The following is a 10,802-nucleotide window of genomic DNA, read 5'->3' as shown; positions in this document are numbered from 1 at the left end:
TTTAATCATGTAGATTATTCGTAATATTTTCTTTTTATATTAATATAATTGACACTATATCATTAATATATTTATATATTAGTGATGTTGAAGTATCTCTTTAAGAATCTACCAGACTTAAGAGGTCTTACCAAATTTACTAAAAAATAAAGTGGATTTCTTTAATTTAATTTAAGATATGATTAAGGCATTTGTTTTCATAATTAAGATGTAATAATGATTGATTTGAGAAGTGGAGGATTAATTTACCATCTACATAATATTCACTATTTGAAGTGATTTATTGGAGTTAGAGATTTTAGGCTTAGATTGGATATTTCTATGTAGGGATAATTTGATCCATACTTAGTGAATCTCAACAAAATTGGCACCTTGCATATAATAGAGTCCTGAAAACAAGGGTAGAGAGTGAGATAGACAGAGAGAAGAGAAGAATAAGATAGAGAGTGGGTGTAAGAAAAGGTTTGAGACGCCAAGAAGGGAGATTATAGCAATATTTAACAACCCTCAATATAACAATTTATTAAAATTGATGATTTGATTTTGAATGTTATTCACAAGATTGTATGGATATTTGTATCTCATCTCTTGTGGGAAGGTCTCTTCAAATATTATTGAATATCAATGTTGGTCATGTTAATAAATGTTGAGCAAGAATACTACGAGATGGTGTGTTGAATTTGCAGTGGAGTCTCTCTCACACAATCTTTATGTCATGTTTTATATGAATGCTTGGGTTTTTACATTCACTATGTAATGTTTAGATTGGCGAGAATGTGAGAATTGTGAACGTAAAACGAGATCATTTTTAGCCTTGTTGCAAGGAAAAATTGATATTTCATAATGAATGATCAAGAATCGCTATCGTCAGCTCTAATTCGAAGTTACAGAGTAAATTGTGGTTACAGCACAATTCGGGGTCGTCAATCCAGACTGGAGTCAAGTGTTATAACATTACCTTTTTGCAAGTCCAAATTCATTTTATAAATAGTTCATTAGATGGAAAAAATAAAGAATTATTTTGTCAACAATCTTCGTCATACATACTAGTTTGCAACATAGTATCCAAGTCAAGGAGCATCTAAGATTCATAATTGTTGGTAATGTAGATTTCACCTGAGTCTGGATTGAAACCACATCCCAAACTTGAGTATCTAGAGTGTACCCCACAACAAGGCTTTGAGGTCATGCCATAAAGAAATATGGTTCAAGCCTCATCCAAGCCTTCCCAAAGTGTGTCACATACAACTGATCTGGATTCCTAGATTTTCAGATTGAGAAGTTATATTCAAATTAAAGTGAAGGCATGTGAGTTGAAGTGATAAATATGGGCTCGGACAAAGATATTTGTATCAAGGTTATATTTGAATTGGAAGGAGATTATTTGGGTCACAACATATTTGGATTAAAGAAAATGAATTCTGTTCGGGGCATATATCTAGGTTAAATAAAGTATCCAGATCATTAGAAAAAAATCAGGTGTGGACCCTGTAGATTTTGGGAAGTGCACCAAAACGTTGTTTGGGTTGAGACATATCTAGGTCTAAAGAAATCCAAGTCATCGGCAAGGAACTTACTAACAAATTATCCCAAATACAAGTGGAACTTTGGAAAAATGCTAAGTCTTAGTGCTTGGTTATGTGGATAGTGCATATTACACCCTTGGAGATTAGGGCTTAGAAATTCAGTGTTTTAATTTAATATAAATTTCAGGATTACACTAAGAAATTTGGAATGAAGAAAGGGTAAATTTGGGAGATAGATGCATTGGCATCAATTAGATAGATAATAAGTATTTTCAATAAAAATAAAAATAAATATTATAAAAATATATCATTGATATTTATATAGTATAATATTATTTGTATGAGGTGAATTTGATGAAAGAAGGACAAGGGGTGGGGTGGGATGACGAAGTCCCACAAAGCTAGGTCATGCATTGTCTTCTACCAACACATGACATGTAATACTAGGTATTAATGGGATGACGAAAGTCCACAAAGCTAGGTCATGCATCATCCTTTGCCCAAATCATGACATGCAGTACTAGGTACTAATAGTAACTTTCTAGTCCTATATCATGGTTCCTCCATTGTAGCAATGTCATGTTCATTTATCGATTAACATGGTTTTCAAGATAATTATATAAGGCAATGATACAACGATGTGTTTAATCAATTGGTTTTGGCTGTGGGGAATGTTTATTACAATAGGATCGACCCTTGCATGCTCTAAAATATGGCTCTTCTCTTTCTACTGCAAATTGATATATCATCTCCTTTTAATTTAATTTAATTTCAAAGGTATTTTCCCTTTTTCAATTTCTCCTTTACCCAGCTACATAGGGAATTGCAACCAGAGAACTTGCTCAGGATTTTTTCAGCTTTGCCTCCCCTACAACAAGAAATGTGATAATGCAACAAGAAGTTGAGGTTAAAATTAAGCAAGAAGTGGTGAATTATGAAGAGGTAATGAATGAAGCTACAAATATTGTCCCATATATGGGAACTAGCCACACTCATGACATGAAGTGCCATAGAATATTGCAGCTATACTAGCATACCAAAACATTGATTTCTTATGCCCTCACCAAATAGAGCACAAATACTTGCGAGCATGACTAGGCAGAGTAAAGAAGCAAGGGTGTCTTCTTCTGGCTCTAAAAGTGGAAGGAAAATAAGTAGTGAGGATTCCTTATCTATGAGACCAATCTAGTTTCTAGGGTAAATCCTATTTACATCCCTGAGGATGCTTCGACAACCATAGCTTACAACCAGGTTTAATTTTACTATCTATAATTTTATTTTTGTTTTATGTATTTATAGGTTTGATCAACTCATAAAGATTTTTTATTTTTAGAAATGTTAATATCTCTTATCAAATTTTGGAAATTTTTTATATATGGCAGTGATGACCTTGTCCAATTTTGATGATGCCTAGTTTCTTTATGGGTAGGCTTAAAATAGTAGCTCACACGTTAGGGCCATCTAGTGTTATGGTCTTATCCATTAGCTACTAGCATTGGCTTTGTAAATATGGTATAGGAATTATATATATATAATTTAAATTTTGAGTGCAATAGTATATTGCAATATCTATAATTTGGGTTGTTGGGAAGATTGCTTGCTCTCATTCGGGCCAGAACTCAATTTTTGGGAGTGACATATTAGCATGTTGTGATAAGGATAGAGAGTTAGACACCCTAAAATAATATTCACTTTAGTGCTCCTTAATTTTGTTTAAGTCACAGATTATTAATATATCTAACCTCAAACTATTATATAAAATTTTGAATTATAATGATAGTCATATATTGCTTTATAACTTAATCTAAATCATTTCAATAAATTAATCATTTTAATGATTAAAACCATTATTAAAAATATACATACTTACTTCTATTTTTTAAAATAATTTAAAATATAGAACATATGCATGTGTGTAAAATTCAATGAGAACACTTTGTCATTTGAAATAGTGCAAAATTTTCAAAATAAACAATGTGATTCTTTAAAGTAATGATTTTTTTAATTTAAATAAATTTTAAATTATGAAATGGTTTTATTAAATATTAATATTATTAATTAGTTAATAAATTTTGAATTTTTAAAAGAGATTTTTTCTTTTTGGAGAGATCATATCGAATAATTTTTTGGAACTAAAGTTTTGAATCCTCTAGTGTGGTTCATTGTCAGAGCAAAAGTGGAGTATATGATCTAACACTAACCATATATATAGGTGTAGATGTTTCAGAGAAAACAAATTCATCCATTAGAAAGTCAAAAAAAAAAATCAAAAAACAAATTTTTTTATTTTTTTTATACGTTAAAAAGTCAAAGTCAAATGAAATCAAATGTTCAAAACAATCATCATGTATTGAAAATAATAATAATAAATAAATAAATATATATGCAAATATGAAATGCTAAAATTATGGAGAAAATAAAGGAAGTCAAAAGAAGGATCAATACAAATTATTAAAAACAAGATCAGTGAAAAAAAAATTAAATAAATAAAAAATTGTAAATAAAAATAAATTATAATAATAAAAATTAAATGAATAAGTAATAAAAATAAATAAAAAAGAGACTAAAGAAATAGGCAATTTCCAAAAAAAAAAAACTAGGAATAGAGAGCAGGGATCAATCGCTGCTAATTTTCCAATCTTCATCCCTATTCAGATTTTTATCGTGCTTCTCAATTCCTAAAGCCTCCTTGAACTTCCTATTATGGAATTATCAATTTTGGCTAAAACACTAGAATCTTCAATACATATGTGGTGTTTAGTATTAGACGCATGCTCAGCTAAGGCAGACGAGCGGGATCTATTATGCCTAATATCTGCCGCATGCTCTTGGATCCTTTGCTTGATGGAACAACCTATTTCTCCAATATATGGTGTTCCACATGAGCAAGGGACTAAGTAAACACCTTTCATATCTTTGGGGTCAACATGATCCTTGATTGACTTAAGGGAGCTACGAATAGTGCTGAGGGGCTTAAAGGAAGCATGCACCTTATTCTTACTCAGAATGTGTGCGATCTTGTCAGTGGTTCCCTGTATGAAAGGAAGTTGCACATAGTTTGCAAAACCAAGGGGATCCTTTTTTGGCTTAGGTCCGAGGCTAGCTTTTCAAAATGATTTGAGACCTAGGTGTCTATTATAGCCATTATCTTCAAAAAAAAAATTATATATATATATATATATATATATATATATATTAAATTAAATTAATTTTATATTACATTTTATTCAGTAAATTAAATTACTTAAAATTATCTATATTTATAAATTTTAGATAATATTTTATTTAATATTCCTTGATGAGGTGTTTAGGGCTGAAGGTGAAGTGTCAGTTAGAATTCGGGCTAGGGTTCAAGGCCTCTCCCCCTCCTAACATGATAACGGATTAGTGAGTACAATAAACTCAGTCTTGGTAGTGATTCCTCCCTCCTTGCAAGATATATTGCATTAAACTCACTCATGTCAATGCCTCCACAAACTTCGTGAAGGGTGTTATCTCCAAGCTCGCTAAAATGATTTCCATTTTCATTTTTTCCAATTCCTCCCAATTGTTTCCACCTCCCAACATGACTCTTGCTTGCAACTCCTCTTTCCTTGGTTCTCCTTTTGATAGCTTCTCTCTAACTTTCCTCGTGCCCTCATTAACACTAATGGATGATGGAGGACATGCATAGGTGATCATAGACATAGCCTTTTTCCTCAAGGAAAGTATTAATCTCTTCTTCGGCCTACACTTCGTTCATCATTCAATTTTGAGTCTCCTTTGACTCACTCAGTTCTTTCTTCCCTTAGCCACTATGACGTGACAGTCTACATGTATCTGACAAGGTGCTATAGGTTGTGGGAGTGTTAGAGGCTCACAGGCTCATTTTTGAGCTAATACTTTTGCCCGCCACTATAAATATCACACTCCCCTTAAAATCTACTCAAAAATTTACGCAGTTGAGGATGAAGGCATACTATACTCTGAGGTTATGGACAATATTTTGGATTGGGATCTGGACATTGGAAACACGAAAGACCATAAAAATCATTCATTTCTTATTTTTATTGGCACATTAAACTACTTCTACATAAAGATATGGTTAATATATGGGATGCTCGAGACAACCTCACACACAAGTTGGAGGAGTTAAAGTTGTTGTTGATGGATTTGGCGGGCCATATTGCTCGCCTTGAAATGGGCTTGCCTCCAGGTTTGACAGTGATACCACATTTCAAGGATTCAGACCACCCAATTGAATTAGACACCTGCTTATCTTCATGACTCAATTTTTTCTTAATTTTTGTTCTATTCATTTTGTCCAGATTTTTTGGATTCTTTGGTTGTAGTGTTCAAGGTTGGTCTCCCCACTTATGGGACAATTTCTTTTATTTTTAGACCAATGCTATTAGTTCTTTGCATACAATCTCAAAATTCGGTCTATAATTTTGTTTTTCTTTCAGCTAGTTTTCCCCTCAAAGGGATAGGCAAATTGTACGTTTGTTGGGTGCTCTTTTCCTCATACCATTTTGGACACTAACTGACCAACAATTATCTTGTCTCCGGTGTGGTTTCCCATGTGGCATACCAAAGACAAATAACAACAGTAACAACTGCAATTGTTTTATTAACAATAGAAATCTTAACTTACCAAAAACAAAAACAAAAAGCATTTCATTTAATATAAGTTAAGTTTCATATTTAAAATAATATATAGTTATAATTAAAAGCATGAAAGATATTTATTATGTTATTTTTTTAAATTATTTCACAATGGGACTCAATACCCCTGATGGGGGTGGCCTCGATGTTAAGTGAAGGACAGGGAGGGACATTTAACCCCATGCCACATGGCATTAAATGACATGAAGTGTATTAAATACACCTCATGTGGTGCGCGAGAACAGATAGTTCTCGAAGGGCATTGTGGTATATGTGATATGTGGGTTCTATTGGAAAGTCATTGGATTTGCATGGTAATGGGAAGAGGGAAATTGGTAGGTAATGTCTTCGTTGGAGTGCAAGGTGGATTTCTATCCTTTTCATCCATGGCTCCCCAAACTATAATAGTTAGAATAGTCGTCGTTTCAAAGCTTGGATGCTTATCCCCTATCACGGTAGAAACTCGGTTGAAAACGGCTTGGGACCCAGGCTCATGGTGGTCTGCACAGACAGACGACAGGAGTTGAGAATTGATTCAAAGCAATCAACAATTGGCGTTGACGATTATGGTGACTTTGAGAGTGGCCACCTCATTTTCAATCTCACTAGTTAAATCCCCCCCCCCTAGTCTTCAATTTTGCTCATATTCTTTCTCTTTTCTAGAATGTTAACTTTTGTGATGGAACAATTATTCAGCTTGGGATAGTCGTGGCTGAGTTTATGGTTGTTGGGGATAGGCCCCTCCTGATCTTTATATTACTCCTTTGTTGGTGTTCATTACTTGAGGTCAATTGGGGAGGTAATGGTGTTTTTTATGGGGTTTCCCTTCTTTTTTTTTGGCCTATGAGTCAATTATTGTTCCAGGTATGGTTATTGTCTGGAATGTTTGTGTCAACCCCTCTCTAGTGCATAATTTTGTAAATCTTCTTAGTCTCCTTGTCTCAGGGTGTGGATGATGATTTCTTTGAGCATAGGGTGTGGGATTGGTGACCTTCAATTGAAATTCCACATCCATGCAATGCCAGTGAGTTCATGTTCACAAATGCATAGGGCCTCACGTCTAGGGAGAAGACCATCAGGCATAAATTCGAGACTTTGGGGAGGAGGTAGACCAATAACCACCTCCATCTCCTAGTGGAATTGATCTCCCACCTCCATTTGATTCACTGGAAAACCAAATTCAACTGGTAACCACCATTCTGGAGCAATTCACACGCAACTGGCATGATGACTAAAATGAAATCATTACTTTCATGAATGACCTTCAACATAACCAATGGCACATGATGGATACACTATTATCCTTGCATTGTGGGAAGAAAAGGATCTAGGCGAGGTTGGAAGGATTAGAGGGCAGATTGGCACATTTGGAAGCACACATTCATGAGGGTCTTCGCCCTCCTCTACCTCCCAAAAATGGACCAAACATTCCAGGTGTCCGGTAATCTTATTGATTGGGGATAAATATTGGATGCATTTTGGTTCTTGGGGCCCTTTACATTTTTTGGGTGATCGAAATATGATCTCTGTGTTTATTATTGTTATTGTCAAACTATTTTTTTCATTATCTTATGATCAATATAAGTTCAGGAAAAATAAAATTAGCAATAGACTAATAACAAACTTCTCATATTATATTCTTATATAAATTAATAAAAATCTCGATTTCAAAACAAAAAAATAACATTATATCTATCTTACTATAAACTAAATTATTATTATATAAATTTTTCCTATTTTAATTTTACTATATGAAATAAAAATAAAAATAAAAATAAATAAATTAGATTCCCTTTAAACTTCAAAATTCTTTAAGAACAATAAAAATAAAAAATTATATCTAACTTACTATAAACCAAATTATTATTATATAATTTTTTCCATTTTAATTTTACTATATAAAATAAAAATAAAAAAAATTAGGTTCACTTTAAACTTCAAAATTCTTTAACAACAATAAAAATAAAAATTATTAAATTAAATTAAATTTATATTTTTACAAATCTATCACATGACACGCTGCAATAATCACGAAATTAACTATTATTTTTTTTTAATTTAAAAATATGTGCAATATCGCATTTTTAATTATATCACACCAATCATTGTACTCTTATAAATCTATCACATAAGTAAATCGCGAAATAACATGATTACTAAACCAATTCCATTTCCTTGCTTTTGCCCTTTTTGAAATCTGAACTCACCACAAGTCGTTATTAATATTTCATCTTTTTAAAAGTAAGTATAAAGTACGGAAATAATTACCATAGGAAATCTTCTTGATCTTAAATTTCTTAGTAAAGTTTAAAATTATTTTAGTGTTGATAATTGGGTCATTTTTAGTCTTTTCGTTTATCCTCTTTAAAAATAAGATACCTAAGTCCCTCTTAGGAACAAAAATATTTTGGTGGGTATGAATTTTATCCATTTTTTTTATTGTTAGGTCATTGATTAACTATAGAGCGATCACGCTATTGCATTATATTTTCTGTATTAAAAATATTCCAATTCTTTTATGCATTTCCTAGATTAAATTTTGGTTTCAGATCATTTGTATAATAAATTTGGCTGGTGTATTTTTCGCAGCCACTACCAAGGCGGCTGAGGAATACATCAATATGTTTTCTTGTTTTTTTCTCTCTTTCTTTCTATTCGAGCTGACATTATTGAAATGAACATTATTTTTAAGCGGGAACAATAAGATTTGAATTTATTTTAGTGGGTATTATTTTAGTGGGTATGTTTTCTAGTTATTTTTAGAGAACAAATAAAATGGGAATTTACTTTAATTTTATTTATGTTAATTTTTTTATAAAATAATTAACATATTCATATAAGTTAAATGGTTGATAAGGTATCAAAACACTTACTTTAAAATTAATCTCACATTATTTTCAAAACAAATTATCAAAATTAGTAAATTATATTATTATTATTATTAACAAATTAATTTATGAGTTAAATATATATACACTTAAAAAGCATGTAACAAGGTGATTATTCATTCCTACTTTACTATTGAAGTTTTTAACCTATAAATAAGCTTGGTTACAATACCATAGCTTAATAGTATCACATGTCCAAGAAACCATAACTCTTGTTCATATGACATTTTTTTAATTAATTATTTTAACTAAAAGGTTAGAAAGAAATAAGTAATTTTGAAATAAATCAAAGCCTTTGATATGTGACAACTACTAAAAATATTCTAGAATATCCCATTGAGGTTAAATTGCTTCCACCCACCTAATAATTATTGATAGTTAAATTAAAATTCTAAAATCCATATTCCAAAATATACATGCATATTAGCATAATAAATTAATTTTTAAGTGTCTTTTCTATTGTTTCAATGTATATGGCTATGGAGGAATCATCTTCATCTTCTAAAGTGAGTGATTATATTATTATGCACCCTTTTATCATATAGGTTTATATTTTTGTTTTTGAATGTTTTATCTTATGGTGATCTATATTAGATCATTATATTGTTTATCATCCATTTTTATGCTTTGATAGTGGAACTAGTGGAGGAATCAGCTCACAAAACCATTTTTACTAACAAGACCTAGTTTGGCAAATTGGGGTCTGAAACCTTCAGGGAGTAGTTTGAGGCATAAATTGATATTTTTTGGAGTAAAAATTTGTTGCTTAAGCACCTCATCTACTTTTATTATTCTACACACAAACATTTTCAACGATGCAAGAATTGCCCCAATCAGAGTTCATATGCAAAAGCTATGTCACTTTCAGAAGTTGGCTTTCTTGTTTTAACCACCATAAGTCATGTCAGCGCCCATTATTCATGGAAAATGGGCTAGCCACATGATCATGATGAAGAAGTTTCTAGAAGAGTCAATGTTGTAACACTAATTAAGATTTGGGGAATCAAATTTAACAACCAATAGGCTATCAAGTTGTGTTATAATTGGGTCGCTGGCTGGAAAAGGAGTTCAATCATATTCGAGTGCATTTTTTCATAGATGAGTATATAGCTAAGAGAGGATAGGAAAGAGAAAACAGAGAGGATTTGTGCATTGCAATATCCCATGGGTCATACACCTCGCTTCTTTGTACTTGTATCCATTTTCTATTCAAGGAAAGAGAGAAAAGCAACCACACCTTCTAGTTGAATTGTCTCCTCAAAAAGTTTCCCAGGTTATATCTTGTGTTAATTTGTGGTTTGTGAGTTTTATTTCATTGTTCTCTATTTTCTACATAATTATAATTTCCATGCATATGCAATAAATAGTAATTTATCGATCCATAAATCTAAAGAAAAATATATCTTCAAATATAAATTTTGGATTTTAAACATAATATTATTGAATTTATTGTAATACATTGCACTTATTATAATACATTGTTTAATAAAATATTCGTAACACTTTACTCATATAAAAATAATTTTTAATCACTTAAAAGTTTTATTCCCAAAGTAAAAAAACACTCTTATGATACAATTTTCACGCCCTAAAACAAATAAATAAATAAATAAAAATTGACATGTTTCAACTATTAATTTTCAGATGTTGTAATAAGATGAAATGCAACAAATATATATAAAGGGAGCTAGCTTTTGTTTTAAAAAATACTATAAAACTTATGAAACTTTAGCTTTTTTAACCA

Source organism: Pinus tabuliformis, chromosome 7 (assembly GCF_031772625.1).
Source record: "Pinus tabuliformis cultivar Carrire ecotype Pingquan chromosome 7, CPIR1, whole genome shotgun sequence".
NCBI classification, from domain to species: Eukaryota; Viridiplantae; Streptophyta; class Pinopsida; order Pinales; family Pinaceae; genus Pinus; species Pinus tabuliformis.
Note: the sequence above shows the minus strand (reverse complement) of the source record.